This window comes from Panulirus ornatus, chromosome 5, assembly GCF_036320965.1.
Source record: "Panulirus ornatus isolate Po-2019 chromosome 5, ASM3632096v1, whole genome shotgun sequence".
NCBI classification, from domain to species: Eukaryota; Metazoa; Arthropoda; class Malacostraca; order Decapoda; family Palinuridae; genus Panulirus; species Panulirus ornatus.
This window is the reverse complement of record NC_092228.1, coordinates 47,020,568-47,032,281: the sequence shown is the minus strand read 5'-3', so window position 1 is coordinate 47,032,281 and position 11,714 is coordinate 47,020,568. Positions and strand designations below refer to the sequence as shown.

General features: G+C 46.8%; 1 long non-coding RNA gene across 1 annotated transcript; it reads left to right on the top strand.

Moving 5' to 3' along the window:
* The first annotated feature begins 1,663 nt into the window (after positions 1–1,663).
* On the top strand, positions 1,664–11,246 carry LOC139748765 (uncharacterized). Its single transcript, XR_011712823.1, has 2 exons — positions 1,664–1,781; positions 10,158–11,246. It is a non-coding gene; the product is annotated as an uncharacterized lncRNA (long non-coding RNA).
* The last annotated feature ends 468 nt before the right edge of the window (positions 11,247–11,714 follow it).

Here is an 11,714-nt window from a genome sequence, read left to right as displayed (position 1 = left end):
GTTATCATCACCAGGCCAGCACCAGTTATTATCACCAGGCCGGCACCAGTTATCACCAGACCGGCACCAGTTATCACCAGGCCGGCACCAGTTATCATCACCAGGCCGACACCAGTTATCACCAGGCCAGCACCAGTTATCATCACCAGGCCAGCACCAGTTATCACCAGGCCGGCACCAGTTATCACCAGGCCGGCACCAGTTATCATCACCAGGCCAGCACCAGTTATCATCACCAGGCCAGCTCCAGTTATCATCACCAGGCCGGCACCAGTTATCATCACCAGGGCCGGCACCAGTTATCACCAGGCCGGCACCAGTTATCACCAGGCCAGCACCAGTTATCATCACCAGGCCAGCACCAGTTATCATCACCAGGCCGACACCAGTTATCACCAGACCAGCACCAGTTATCACCAGGCCAGCACCAGTTATCATCACCAGGCCGACACCAGTTATCACCAGGCCGGCACCAGTTATCACCAGGCCAGCACCAGTTATCACCAGGCCGACACCAGTTATCACCAGGCCTTAGCAACCAGTTATCATCACCAGGCCAGCACCAGTTATCATCACCAGGCCACGCACCAGTTATCACCAGGCCAGCACCAGTTTATCACCAGGCCAGCACCAGTTATCACAAGGCCGGCACCAGTTATCACCAGGCCAGCACCAGTTATCATCACCAGGGCCAGGCACCAGTTATCATCAGGCCGGCACCAGTTATCAACCAGGCCGGCACCAGTTATCAACCAGGCAGCACCAGTTATCACCAGGCCGGCACCAGTTATCATCACCAGGCCAGCACCAGTATATCACCAGGCCGGCACCAGTTATCATCCAGGCCAGCACAGTTATCACACCAGGCCGGCATCCAGTTTATCACCTAGGCCGGTCCACCAGTTATCACCAGGCCGACACCAGTTATCACCAGGCCGCACCAGTTATCACCAGGCCAGCACCAGTTATCACCAGGCCAGCACCAGTTATCACCAGGCCGGCACCAGTTATCCATCACCAGGCCGCACCAGTTACTCACCAGGCCAGCACCAGTTATCACCAGGCCGGCACCAGTTATCACCAGGCCAGCACCAGTTATCACCAGGCCGGCACCAGTTATCACCAGGCCAGCACCAGTTATCATCACCAGGCCAGCACCAGTTATCACCAGGCCAGCACCAGTTATCACCAGGCCAGCACCAGTTATCACCAGGCCAGCACCAGTTATCACCAGGCCAGCACCAGTTTTCAGCAGGCCAGCACCAGTTATCACCAGCCAGCACCAGTTATCACCAGGCCAGCACCAGTTATCACCAGGCCAGCACCAGTTATCACCAGGCCGGCACCAGTTATCACCAGGCCGGCACCAGTTATCACCAGGCCGGCACCAGTTATCACCAGGCCAGCACCAGTTATCACCAGGCCAGCACCAGTTATCACCAGGCCAGCACCAGTTATCACCAGGCCAGCACCAGTTATCATCAGTAAAGGAAACGTGTCCTTCCACATTACGTAAGGTTTGGGGATGATGTATACAACACTGGTGCCAGTTTTTGTCCACCTGTACCACAGTGGCCTTGAACCACCGTCGCTGAGCGGAAAGAAAACTGGTTTGGCCAAAGAAAAAAGAAAAAGAAAAAAGAAGACATCGAGGTGTGCTGAAGACATATTTAAAACGGCAGACATTGCTGCCTGGTCACCAGACGTCCAGGCGCTCCTGAGTGGCCCACACCTTCGTCCCGCCACGACTTTACCCTCCTGACGAAGCTCCTCCAGGTGAGGTAAGGCTAGCTAAGTGCTCAAGGCTTTGGTTACACAGTCCCATACCATGTAGAGGCAGGTCTGGGAGTCACAGATCTGTGCACCAGCTATGCTTGTGACTGGGCACAGTGCTCAGTCACCCACCTTCTCCATTCCGTGGGTTTAGAGCAAAAGTAAGAGTGTGTAATACAGACGTCCCCAGTTAGATCCGGATCATTTGAGCGTTGGACGACTTACCCCAAAGCATGTGAGGCAAAGTGGGCCTAGACTGCATCATACATGACCATCTCATTCCTCAGTCACTATGTACAGTCAGTCCTCAGTCACTATGTACAGTCAGTCCTCAGTCACTGTGTACAGTCAGTCCTCAGTCACTATGTACAGTCAGTCCTCAGTCACTATGTACAGTCAGTCCTCAGTCACTATGTACAGTCATTCCTCAGTCACTATGTACAGTCAGTCCTCAGTCACTATGTACAGTCAGTCCTCAGTCACTATGTACAGTCAGTCCTCAGTCACTGTGTACAGTCAGTCCTCAGTTACTATGTACAGTCATTCCTCAGTCACTGTGTACAGTCAGTCCTCAGTCACTATGTACAGTCAGTCCTCAGTCACTATGTACAGTCAGTCCTCAGTCACTATGTACAGTCATTCCTCGGTCACTATGTACAGTCATTCCTCAGTCACTATGTACAGTCATTCCTCAGTCACTATGTACAGTCAGTCCTCAATCACTATGTACAGTCAGTCCTCAGTCACTATGTACAGTCAGTCCTCAGTCACTATGAACAGTCAGTCCTCAGTCACTATGTTCAGTCATTCCTCAGTCACTATGTACAGTCATTCCTCAGTCACTATGTACAGTCATTCCTCAGTCACTATGTACAGTCAGGCAGTCCTCAGTCACTATGTACAGTCAGTCCTCAGTCATTATGTACAGTCAGTCCTCAGTCACTATGTACAGTCATTCCTCAGTCACTATGTACAGTCAGTCCTCAGTCACTATGTACAGTCAGTCCTCAGTCACTATGTACAGTCAGGCAGTCCTCAGTCACTATGTACAGTCAGTCCTCAGTCACTATGTACAGTCATTCCTCAGTCACTATGTACAGTCATTCCTCAGTCACTATGTACAGTCAGTCCTCAGTCACTATGTACAGTCAGTCCTCAGTCACTATGTACAGTCAGTCCTCAGTCACTATGTACAGTCAGTCCTCAGTCACTATGTACAGTCAGGCAGTCCTCAGTCACTATGTACAGTCGGTCCTCAGACACTATGTACAGTCAGTCCTCAGACACTATGTACAGTCATTCCTCAGTCACTATGTACAGTCATTCCTCAGTCACTATGTACAGTCAGGCAGTCCTCAGTCACTATGTACAGTCAGTCCTCAGTCACTATGTACAGTCATTCCTCAGTCACTATGTACAGTCATTCCGTCAGTCACTATGTACAGTCAGTTCCTCAGTCACTATGTACAGTCAGTCCTCAGTCACTATGGTACAGTCATTCCTCAGTCACTATGTACAGTCATCCTCAGTCACTAGTGTACAGTCAGTCATTCTCAGTCACTATGTGCAGGGATCATCCTCAGTCACTATGTACAGTCAGTCCTCAGTCACTATGTACAGTCAGTCCTCAGTCACTATGTACAGTCAGTCCTCAGTCACTATGTACAGTCAGTCATTCCTCAGTCACTATGTACAGTCAGTCCTCAGTCACTATGTACAGTCATTCCTCAGTCACTGTGTACAGTCATTCCTCAGTCACTATGTACAGTCAGTCATTCCTCAGTCACTATGTACAGTCAGTCCTCAGTCACTGTGTACAGTCAGTATCCCAGTCACTATGTACAGTCATTTCCTCAGTCACGTATGGTACAGTCATTCCTCAGTCACTATGTCAGTCAGTCCTCAGTCACTATGTACAGTCAGTCCTCAGTCACTGTGTACAGTCATTCCTCAGTCACTATGTACAGTCAGTCCTCAGTCACTATGTACAGTCAGTCATTCCTCAGTCACTATGTACAGTCAGTCCTCAGTCACTATGTACAGTCAGTCCTCAGTCACTATGTACAGTCATTCCTCAGTCACTATGTACAGTCAGTCATTCCTCAGTCACTATGTACAGTCAGTCCTCAGTCACTATGTACAGTCAGTCCTCAGTCACTATGTACAGTCATTCCTCAGTCACTATGTACAGTCAGTCATTCCTCAGTCACTATGTACAGTCAGTCCTCAGTCACTATGTACAGTCAGTCCTCAGTCACTATGTACAGTCATTCCTCAGTCACTATGTACAGTCATTCCTCAGTCACTATGTACAGTCAGTCCTCAGTCACTATGTACAGTCATTCCTCAGTCACTGTGTACAGTCAGTCCTCAGTCACTATGTACAGTCAGTCCTCAGTCACTATGTACAGTCATTCTTCAGTCACTATGTACAGTCATTCCTCAGTCACTATGTACAGTCAGTCCTCAGTCACTATGTACAGTCATTCTTCAGTCACTATGTACAGTCATTCCTCAGTCACTCTGTACAGTCAGTCCTCAGTCACTATGTACAGTCAGTCCTCAGTCACTATGTACAGTCATTCCTCAGTCACTATGTACAGTCAGTCCTCAGTCACTATGTACAGTCATTCTTCAGTCACTATGTACAGTCAGTCCTCAGTCACTATGTACAGTCAGTCCTCAGTCACTATGTACAGTCATTCTTCAGTCACTATGTACAGTCATTCCTCAGTCACTATGTACAGTCAGTCCTCAGTCACTATGTACAGTCAGTCCTCAGTATAACAGTCAGTCACAGTTACGGACGGACTGTGTTGGATCTTCATATGGAGGATCTCCGCGCGTCTGGGTGAGTTCCATCTCTACCCCTTTCTGGCCGACAGGTCTGTGGGCAGTAGACAACCCGCGTACGAACATACATATACGGTGAAGCTGTGGTCAATGTGTGTTCACTCAGGACATGGCGCTGTTAGGCAGACTCGCCGTCCAGAAAGGCGTTGGGAACTGCACACACACACACACACACACACACACACACACACACGGACCTCCATCGAGAATCGGGCACAATACAGAGTTAAGCCAGATATGGACCTTAACCTAACACCAATAAGGTTGTTAACCCCGAAGTAATACGGAATGTCGTCGTAAAATTCGAATCCTAGCCTCGGTAGCCGGTCCATAGTAAACCCAGCTGTTCATCTCCATTAGAAGAGAGTGAATCATATATGTTTATTTCATTATACTTAATCGCTGTTTTCCGCTTCAGCGAGGTAGGCCAGGAAACTGACAAAAAAAAAAAAAAAAGAAGAAAAGGCCACATTCGTTCACACTCAGTCTCTAGCTGTCATGTATAATGCACCGAAACCACAGCTCCCTTTCCACATCCAGGCCCTCACAAAACTTTCCATGGTTTATTCCCAGACGCTTCACATGCCCTGGTTCAGTCCATTGACAACCCGGTATACCACATCGTTCCAATTCACTTTATTCCTTACACGCCTCTCACCCTCCTGCATGTTCAGGTCACTGATCGCTCAAAATCTTTTTCACTCCATCCTTCCACCTCAGTTGGTCTCCCACTTCTTCTTGTTCCTTCCACCTCTGACACTCATTCTCTCCACGTGGCCAAACCATTTCAACACACCCTCTTCTGCTTTCTCAACCACACTCTTTATTACCACACATCTCTCTTACCCTTTCATTACTTACTTCAACAAAATACCTCACACCACATATTGTCTTCAGACATTCATTTCCAGCACATCCATCCTCCTGCGCACAACTCTGTCTATAGCCCACGCCTCGCAGCCATATAACATTGTTGGAACCACTATTCCTTCAAACAAACCCATTTTTGCTCTTCGAGATAATGTTCTCTCCTTCACACATTCTTCATCGCTTACAGAGCCTTTGCCCCCTCCCCCACCCTGTGACTCACTTCCACTTCCATGGTTCCATTCGCTGCTGAGTCCCCACCCAGATATCTAAAACACTTCTTTTCCTCCAATTTTTCTCCATTCAAATTTACATCCCAATTAACCTGTCCTTCAACCCTTCTGAACTTAATAACCTTGCTCTTATTCACATTTACTCTCAGCTTTCTCCTTTTACTCACTTTTCCAAACTCAGTCACCAACTTCTGCAGTTTCTGCCTCGAATCAGCCACCAGCGATGTATCATCAGCGAACAACAACTGACTCACTTCCCAAGCTCTCTCATCCACAACAGACTGCAAACCTGCCCCTCTTTCCAAAACTCTTGCATTCACCTTCCTAACAACCCCATCCATAAACTAATTAAACAATCATGGAGACATCACACACCCCTGCCGCAAACCTACATTCACTGAGAACCAATCACTTTCCTCTCTTCCTACACGTACATATGAATTACATCCTCGATAAAAACTTTTCACTGCTTCTAACAACTTGCCTCCCACACCATATATTCTTAATACCTTCCACAGAGCATCTCTATCAACTCTATCATATGCCTTCTCCAGATCCATAAATGCTACATACAAATCCATTTGCTTTTCTAAGTATTTCTCACATACATTCTTCAAAGCAAACACCTGATCCACACATCCTCTACCACTTCTGAAACCACACTGCTCTTCCCCAATCTGATGCTCTGTACATGCCTTCACCTCTCAATCAATACCCTCCCATATAATTTACCAGGAATACTCAACAAACTTATACCTCTGTAATTTGAGCTCTCACTCTTATCCCCTCTGCCTTTGTACAATGGCACTATCCATGCACTCCTCCAATACTCAGGCACTTCATTATGGTCCATACATACATACATACATACATACATACATACATACATACATACATACATACATACATACATACATAAACCCATGCCTCATAGTTATCTTATATTTCAATTATCGTGTGCTGACCCGACCTACAGTGTGTGTACTGATGTGTTGTGTACATATAACCTTCTTCAACCCATCTCTGTTGCCTGCCTCACACTGGCCTATCCTTATGTAGACTATCCTCGTCTTCTATCCTGTCTAGCCCAGACCCCGGCGGTAAAGCAGCTGCTTAAGTCAAAGTACAGAAAACGGGGGTTAAGAACAACAGAGTAATATGCTTTGGTGAAGAGAAATTGCTGATAACACTGCCTTGGAAATAAGCACACATTTATCATAGTATGGCTTCCATTTACGATTTTCTGTAATTCAGGAGATTCAGTTTTCTTTTAGAGAAAAATGAGAGGGAAGTGAGTGTTGTGAAGGATGAAAGATGAGGGAGAGGTGAGAGTTGTGAGGGATGAAAGATGAGGGAGAGGTGAGAGTTGTTAGGGATGAAATATGAGGGAGAGGTGAAGGTTGTGAGGGATGAAAGATGAGGGAGAGGTGAGAATTGTGAGGGATGAAAGATGAGGGAGAAGTGAGGGTTGTGTAGGATGAAAGATGAGGGAGAGGTGAGGGTTGTGAGGGATGAAAGATGAGGGAGAGGTGGGGTTCGTGAGGGATGAAAGATGAGGGAGAGGTGAGACTTGTGAGGGATGAAAGATGAGGGAGAGGTGAGAGTTGTGAGGGATGAAAGATGAGGGAGAGGTGAGGGTTGTGAGGGATGAAAGCTGAGGGAGAGGTGAGATATGTGAGGGATGAAAGATGAGGGAGAGGTGAGGGTTGTGATGGATGAAAGATGAGGGAGAGGTGAGAGTTGTGAGGGATTAAAGATGAGGGAGAGGTGAGTGTTGTGAGGGATGAAAGATGAGGGAGAGGTGAGTGTTGTGAGGGATGAAAGATGAGGGAGAGGTGAGTGTTGTGAGGGATGAAAGATGTGGGAGAGGTGAGTGTTGTGAGGGATGAAAGATGAGGGAAAGGTAAGAGTTGTGAGGGATGAAAGATGAGTTAGAGTTGAGGGTTGTGAGAGATGAAAGACGAGGGAGAGGTAAGAGTTGTGAGGGAGAAAAGATGAGGAGAGGTGAGGTTTGTGAGGGATGAAAGCTGAGGGAGAGGTGAGTGTTGAGAGGGATGAAAGATGAGGGAGAGGTGAGTGTTGAGAGGGATGAAAGCTGAGGGAGAGGTGAGGGTTGTGAAGGATGAAAGATGAGGGAGAGGTGAGAATTGTGAGGGATGAAAGATGAGGGAGAGGTGGGGTTCGTGAGGGATGAAAGATGAGGGAGAAGTGAGAGTTGAGAGAGATGAAAGATGAGGGAGAGGTGAGAGTTGTGAGGGATGAAAGATGAGGGAGAGGTGAGGGTTGTGAAGGATGAAAGATGAGGGAGAGGTGAGAGTTGTGAAGGATGAAAGATGAGGGAGAGGTGAGAGATGTGAGGGATGAAAGATGAGGGAGAGGTGAGAGTTGTGAAGGATGAAAGATGAGGGAGAGGTGAGAGTTGTGAAGGATGAAAGATGAGGGAGAGGTGAGAGATGTGAGGGATGAAAGATGAGGGAGAGGTGAGAGTTGTGAGGGATGAAAGATGAGGGAGAGGTGAGAGCTGTGAGGAATGAAAAATGAGGGAAAAGTGAGGGTTTTGAGGGATGAAAGATGAGGGAGAGGTGAGGGTTGTGAGGGATGAAAGATGAGGGAGAGGTGAGACTTGTGAGGGATGAAAGATGAGGGAGAGGTGAGACTTGTGAGGGATGAAAGATGAGGGAGAGTTGTTGGCTGTGATGGATGAAACTTGAGGAAGAGGTGAGAGTTGTGAGGGATGAAAGATGAGAGAGAGGTGAGAGTTGTGAGGGATGAAAGATGAGAGAGAGGTGAGGGTTGTGAGGGATGAAAATATGAGGGAGTGATCGTCGGTATGTGTGTGTGTGTGTGTGTGTGTGTGTGTGTGTGTGTGTGGGACCAGTATGGACCACGTACTGTACTTGATCAAGGACAGACACACAGGTGTGACAGGTACGTGCGGTGAACACGACGGATTCTAGGATGAACAAAGAACAAACATCAAGTGACCTGCAAAATTTATTTTCAGCTTTGGTTCCATAAATAAGAACAATAACAAAAAAGTTCATCAGTTTTTCTTATTGGGCCAAAATTGAACCCGTGAACACCAGTGGATGAACACAAGGAGGAGATGAACACAAGGAGGAGATGAACACAAGGAGTGGATGAACACAAGGAGTGGATGATCACAAGGAGTAGATGAACACAAGGAGGAGATGAACACAAGGAGTGGATGAACACAAGGAGTGGATGATCACAAGGAGTAGATGAACACAAGGAGTAGATGAACACAAGGAGGAGATGAACACAAGGAGTGGATGATCACAAGGAGTGGATGAACACAAGGAGTAGATGAACACAAGGAGTGGATGATCACAAGGAGTGGATGAACACAAGGAGGAGATGAACACAAGGAGTGGATGAACACAAGGAGGAGATGAACACAAGGAGTGGATGATCACAAGGAGGAGATGAACACAAGGAGTGGATGAACACAAGGAGGAGATGAACACAAGGAGTGGATGATCACAAGGAGTGGATGAACACAAGAAGGAGATGAACACAAGGAGTGGATGAACACAAGGAGGAGATGAACACAAGGAGTGGATGAACACAAGGAGGAGATGAACACAAGGAGTGGATGATCACAAGGAGTGGATGAACACAAGGAGGAGATGAACACAACGAGTGGATGAACACAAGGAGGAGATGAACACAAGGAGTAGATGAACACAAGGAGGAGATGAACACAAGGAGTGGATGATCACAAGGAGTGGATGAACACAAGGAGGAGATGAACACAAGGAGTGGATGAACACAAGGAGTGGATGATCACAAGGAGTGGATGAACACAAGGAGGAGATGAACACAAGGAGTGGATGAACACAAGGAGGAGATGAACACAAGGAGTGGATGAACACAAGGAGGAGATGAACACAAGGAGTGGATGATCACAAGGAGTGGCAGACTTAAGGTGCAGGTAAATGCTCTGGTCATAAGATGATGATGAGAGAAGAGACACGAATGGGTTGTGCAGAAGTGGAGGGAGGAAAGTGGACAGGTGGAGGAGTGAGGGTAGTACAGAGAAGAAGATGGACGAGTTGGTGTAATTGACGCCTCAACATTCAGTGGGGTGAAATACGTGCGCGGGATAGAACAATTGGAGCCATGAGGTATATATATACTCAGCGAGTTGAACCAGGACGTATGAACTGGTCAGGGGCTTCGGGTACTTACGTGGACTCTGGACTCACTGTGCCTGACATGTTGTGAGCGACTGTGGCCAAAGTCATCATTAGCGAGTCCATTTAGGTAGATAAATGTCTAATGACACAAATCATCATTAACCTTCATTACCAGTTCATTTAAGACTCACATAATACAAGTCTAATTCCCTGCAAGAGATGTGTGTCCAGAACTAACCCTCTACATGTTTTGATCTCCCCATCTTTTCAGGTCGAACTTGGCGCATCTCTTTGTCATTGTGGTGAGTACAGCACCATGGTTGCTGCCTGGCTGAGGGGCGTCCAGCTCCTGATGGTGGTGGTAGTGGTGGTGGCGATCATAATGCCAGCGCCCGCAGACTCCGCCGCCGCTAGGCTGCGTCGGGAGACTAGCACAGATGAAGAACCCAGTGCCAATGTAGTCACTACTGTACCTTGCCCGTGTCCAGTGTGTTATTCCTTGGTTAGCATGTTCCCCTGCCGATGTGCCAAGATCAAGGGATGTGACCTGGGGAATCTCTGGCCTTTCCCGTGAGAGAATGGACGCCACCGCTCCTCCAGATATTGCCAGTGTCATGATGTATCCTCATGCCATGGGGAAAATGCCAGTGTCATGATGTATCCTCATGCCGTGGGGAAATGTGTCTTTATCCTACCTTCAACTAACAAGATGTTCCACGCGAGCGTTAGATTAACTCGTTATAATTCAGCAACACCAAACCCAACTTGTCATCCCTTTTGTAGATTTTTTCCCTTCATTATCGCCGCCTCTGAACCTATATTTCAGCACTGAAAAAATCTTAGAGACAAAGAGAAAGAAATAACACCCAAAACTTTGTCACACTTGGTTTACTAACTTGTTTCCTTGTGTTGTTGGTTACGGATGTATTATGTCTCACAACATTCCTTACGTCCCTTGATTGTTATCCTATTTATTGATCATATTTATGTATTTTATGTATGTATTTCATGATATGTAATGTTGTTTCTCGTATTTACATCTGTGATTGGGTGTATCACTTGAAAAAGTCCCAAACCAATCCCTTGTTCAATGAAGGCAAACTGTGTGGGATGACAAGGCTGTTTTACGTAGTGGAAATTGAACTGTTTGATGATCTAAATATGTAATGCCTTGCTTCCCTCCTCCAGTCATAACCCAGACTTTTATGGCTTGAACTTGGCATGCAACTTTCATATTTCTGTTATCATTTAAGACAACTCCAGTGGACATCTGTGCTAATATGTACAGACTCTCCTGACTTGACATCTTCCACCAATGTAGCATTAGAATGTACTGCATATTAAATGTCACTGAACTGTGTTTATGTTCTAAATACCCTGCAAATGACTGCTTAAATCATGTCCTTTGAATATGTAATTTCTTAGACGTATAGTTTGGACATATGGAGAGGATGAGTGAGGAAAGATTGACAGAGAAGGAATATCTGTCAGACATGGAGGGAAGGATGAGAAATGGAAGACCAAATTAGGTATGAAAGGATTGAGTAAAAAAAAAAAAGGCTTTGAATGGTTAGGGCCTGAATAAAGCGGATGATGAAAGGCATGCACGGGGTAGAGTGAATTGGAACGATGTGGTATACAGGGGTCGACGTGCTGTGAATAGATTGAACTAGGGCATGTGAAGCGTCTGGGGTAAACCATGCAAAGTGTGTGGGGCCTGGATGTGGAAAGGGAGCTGTGGTTTCAGTGCATTATTACATGACAGCTAGAGACTAAGTGTGAACGAATGGGGCCTTTGTTGTCTTTTCCTAGCGCTACCTCGCACACA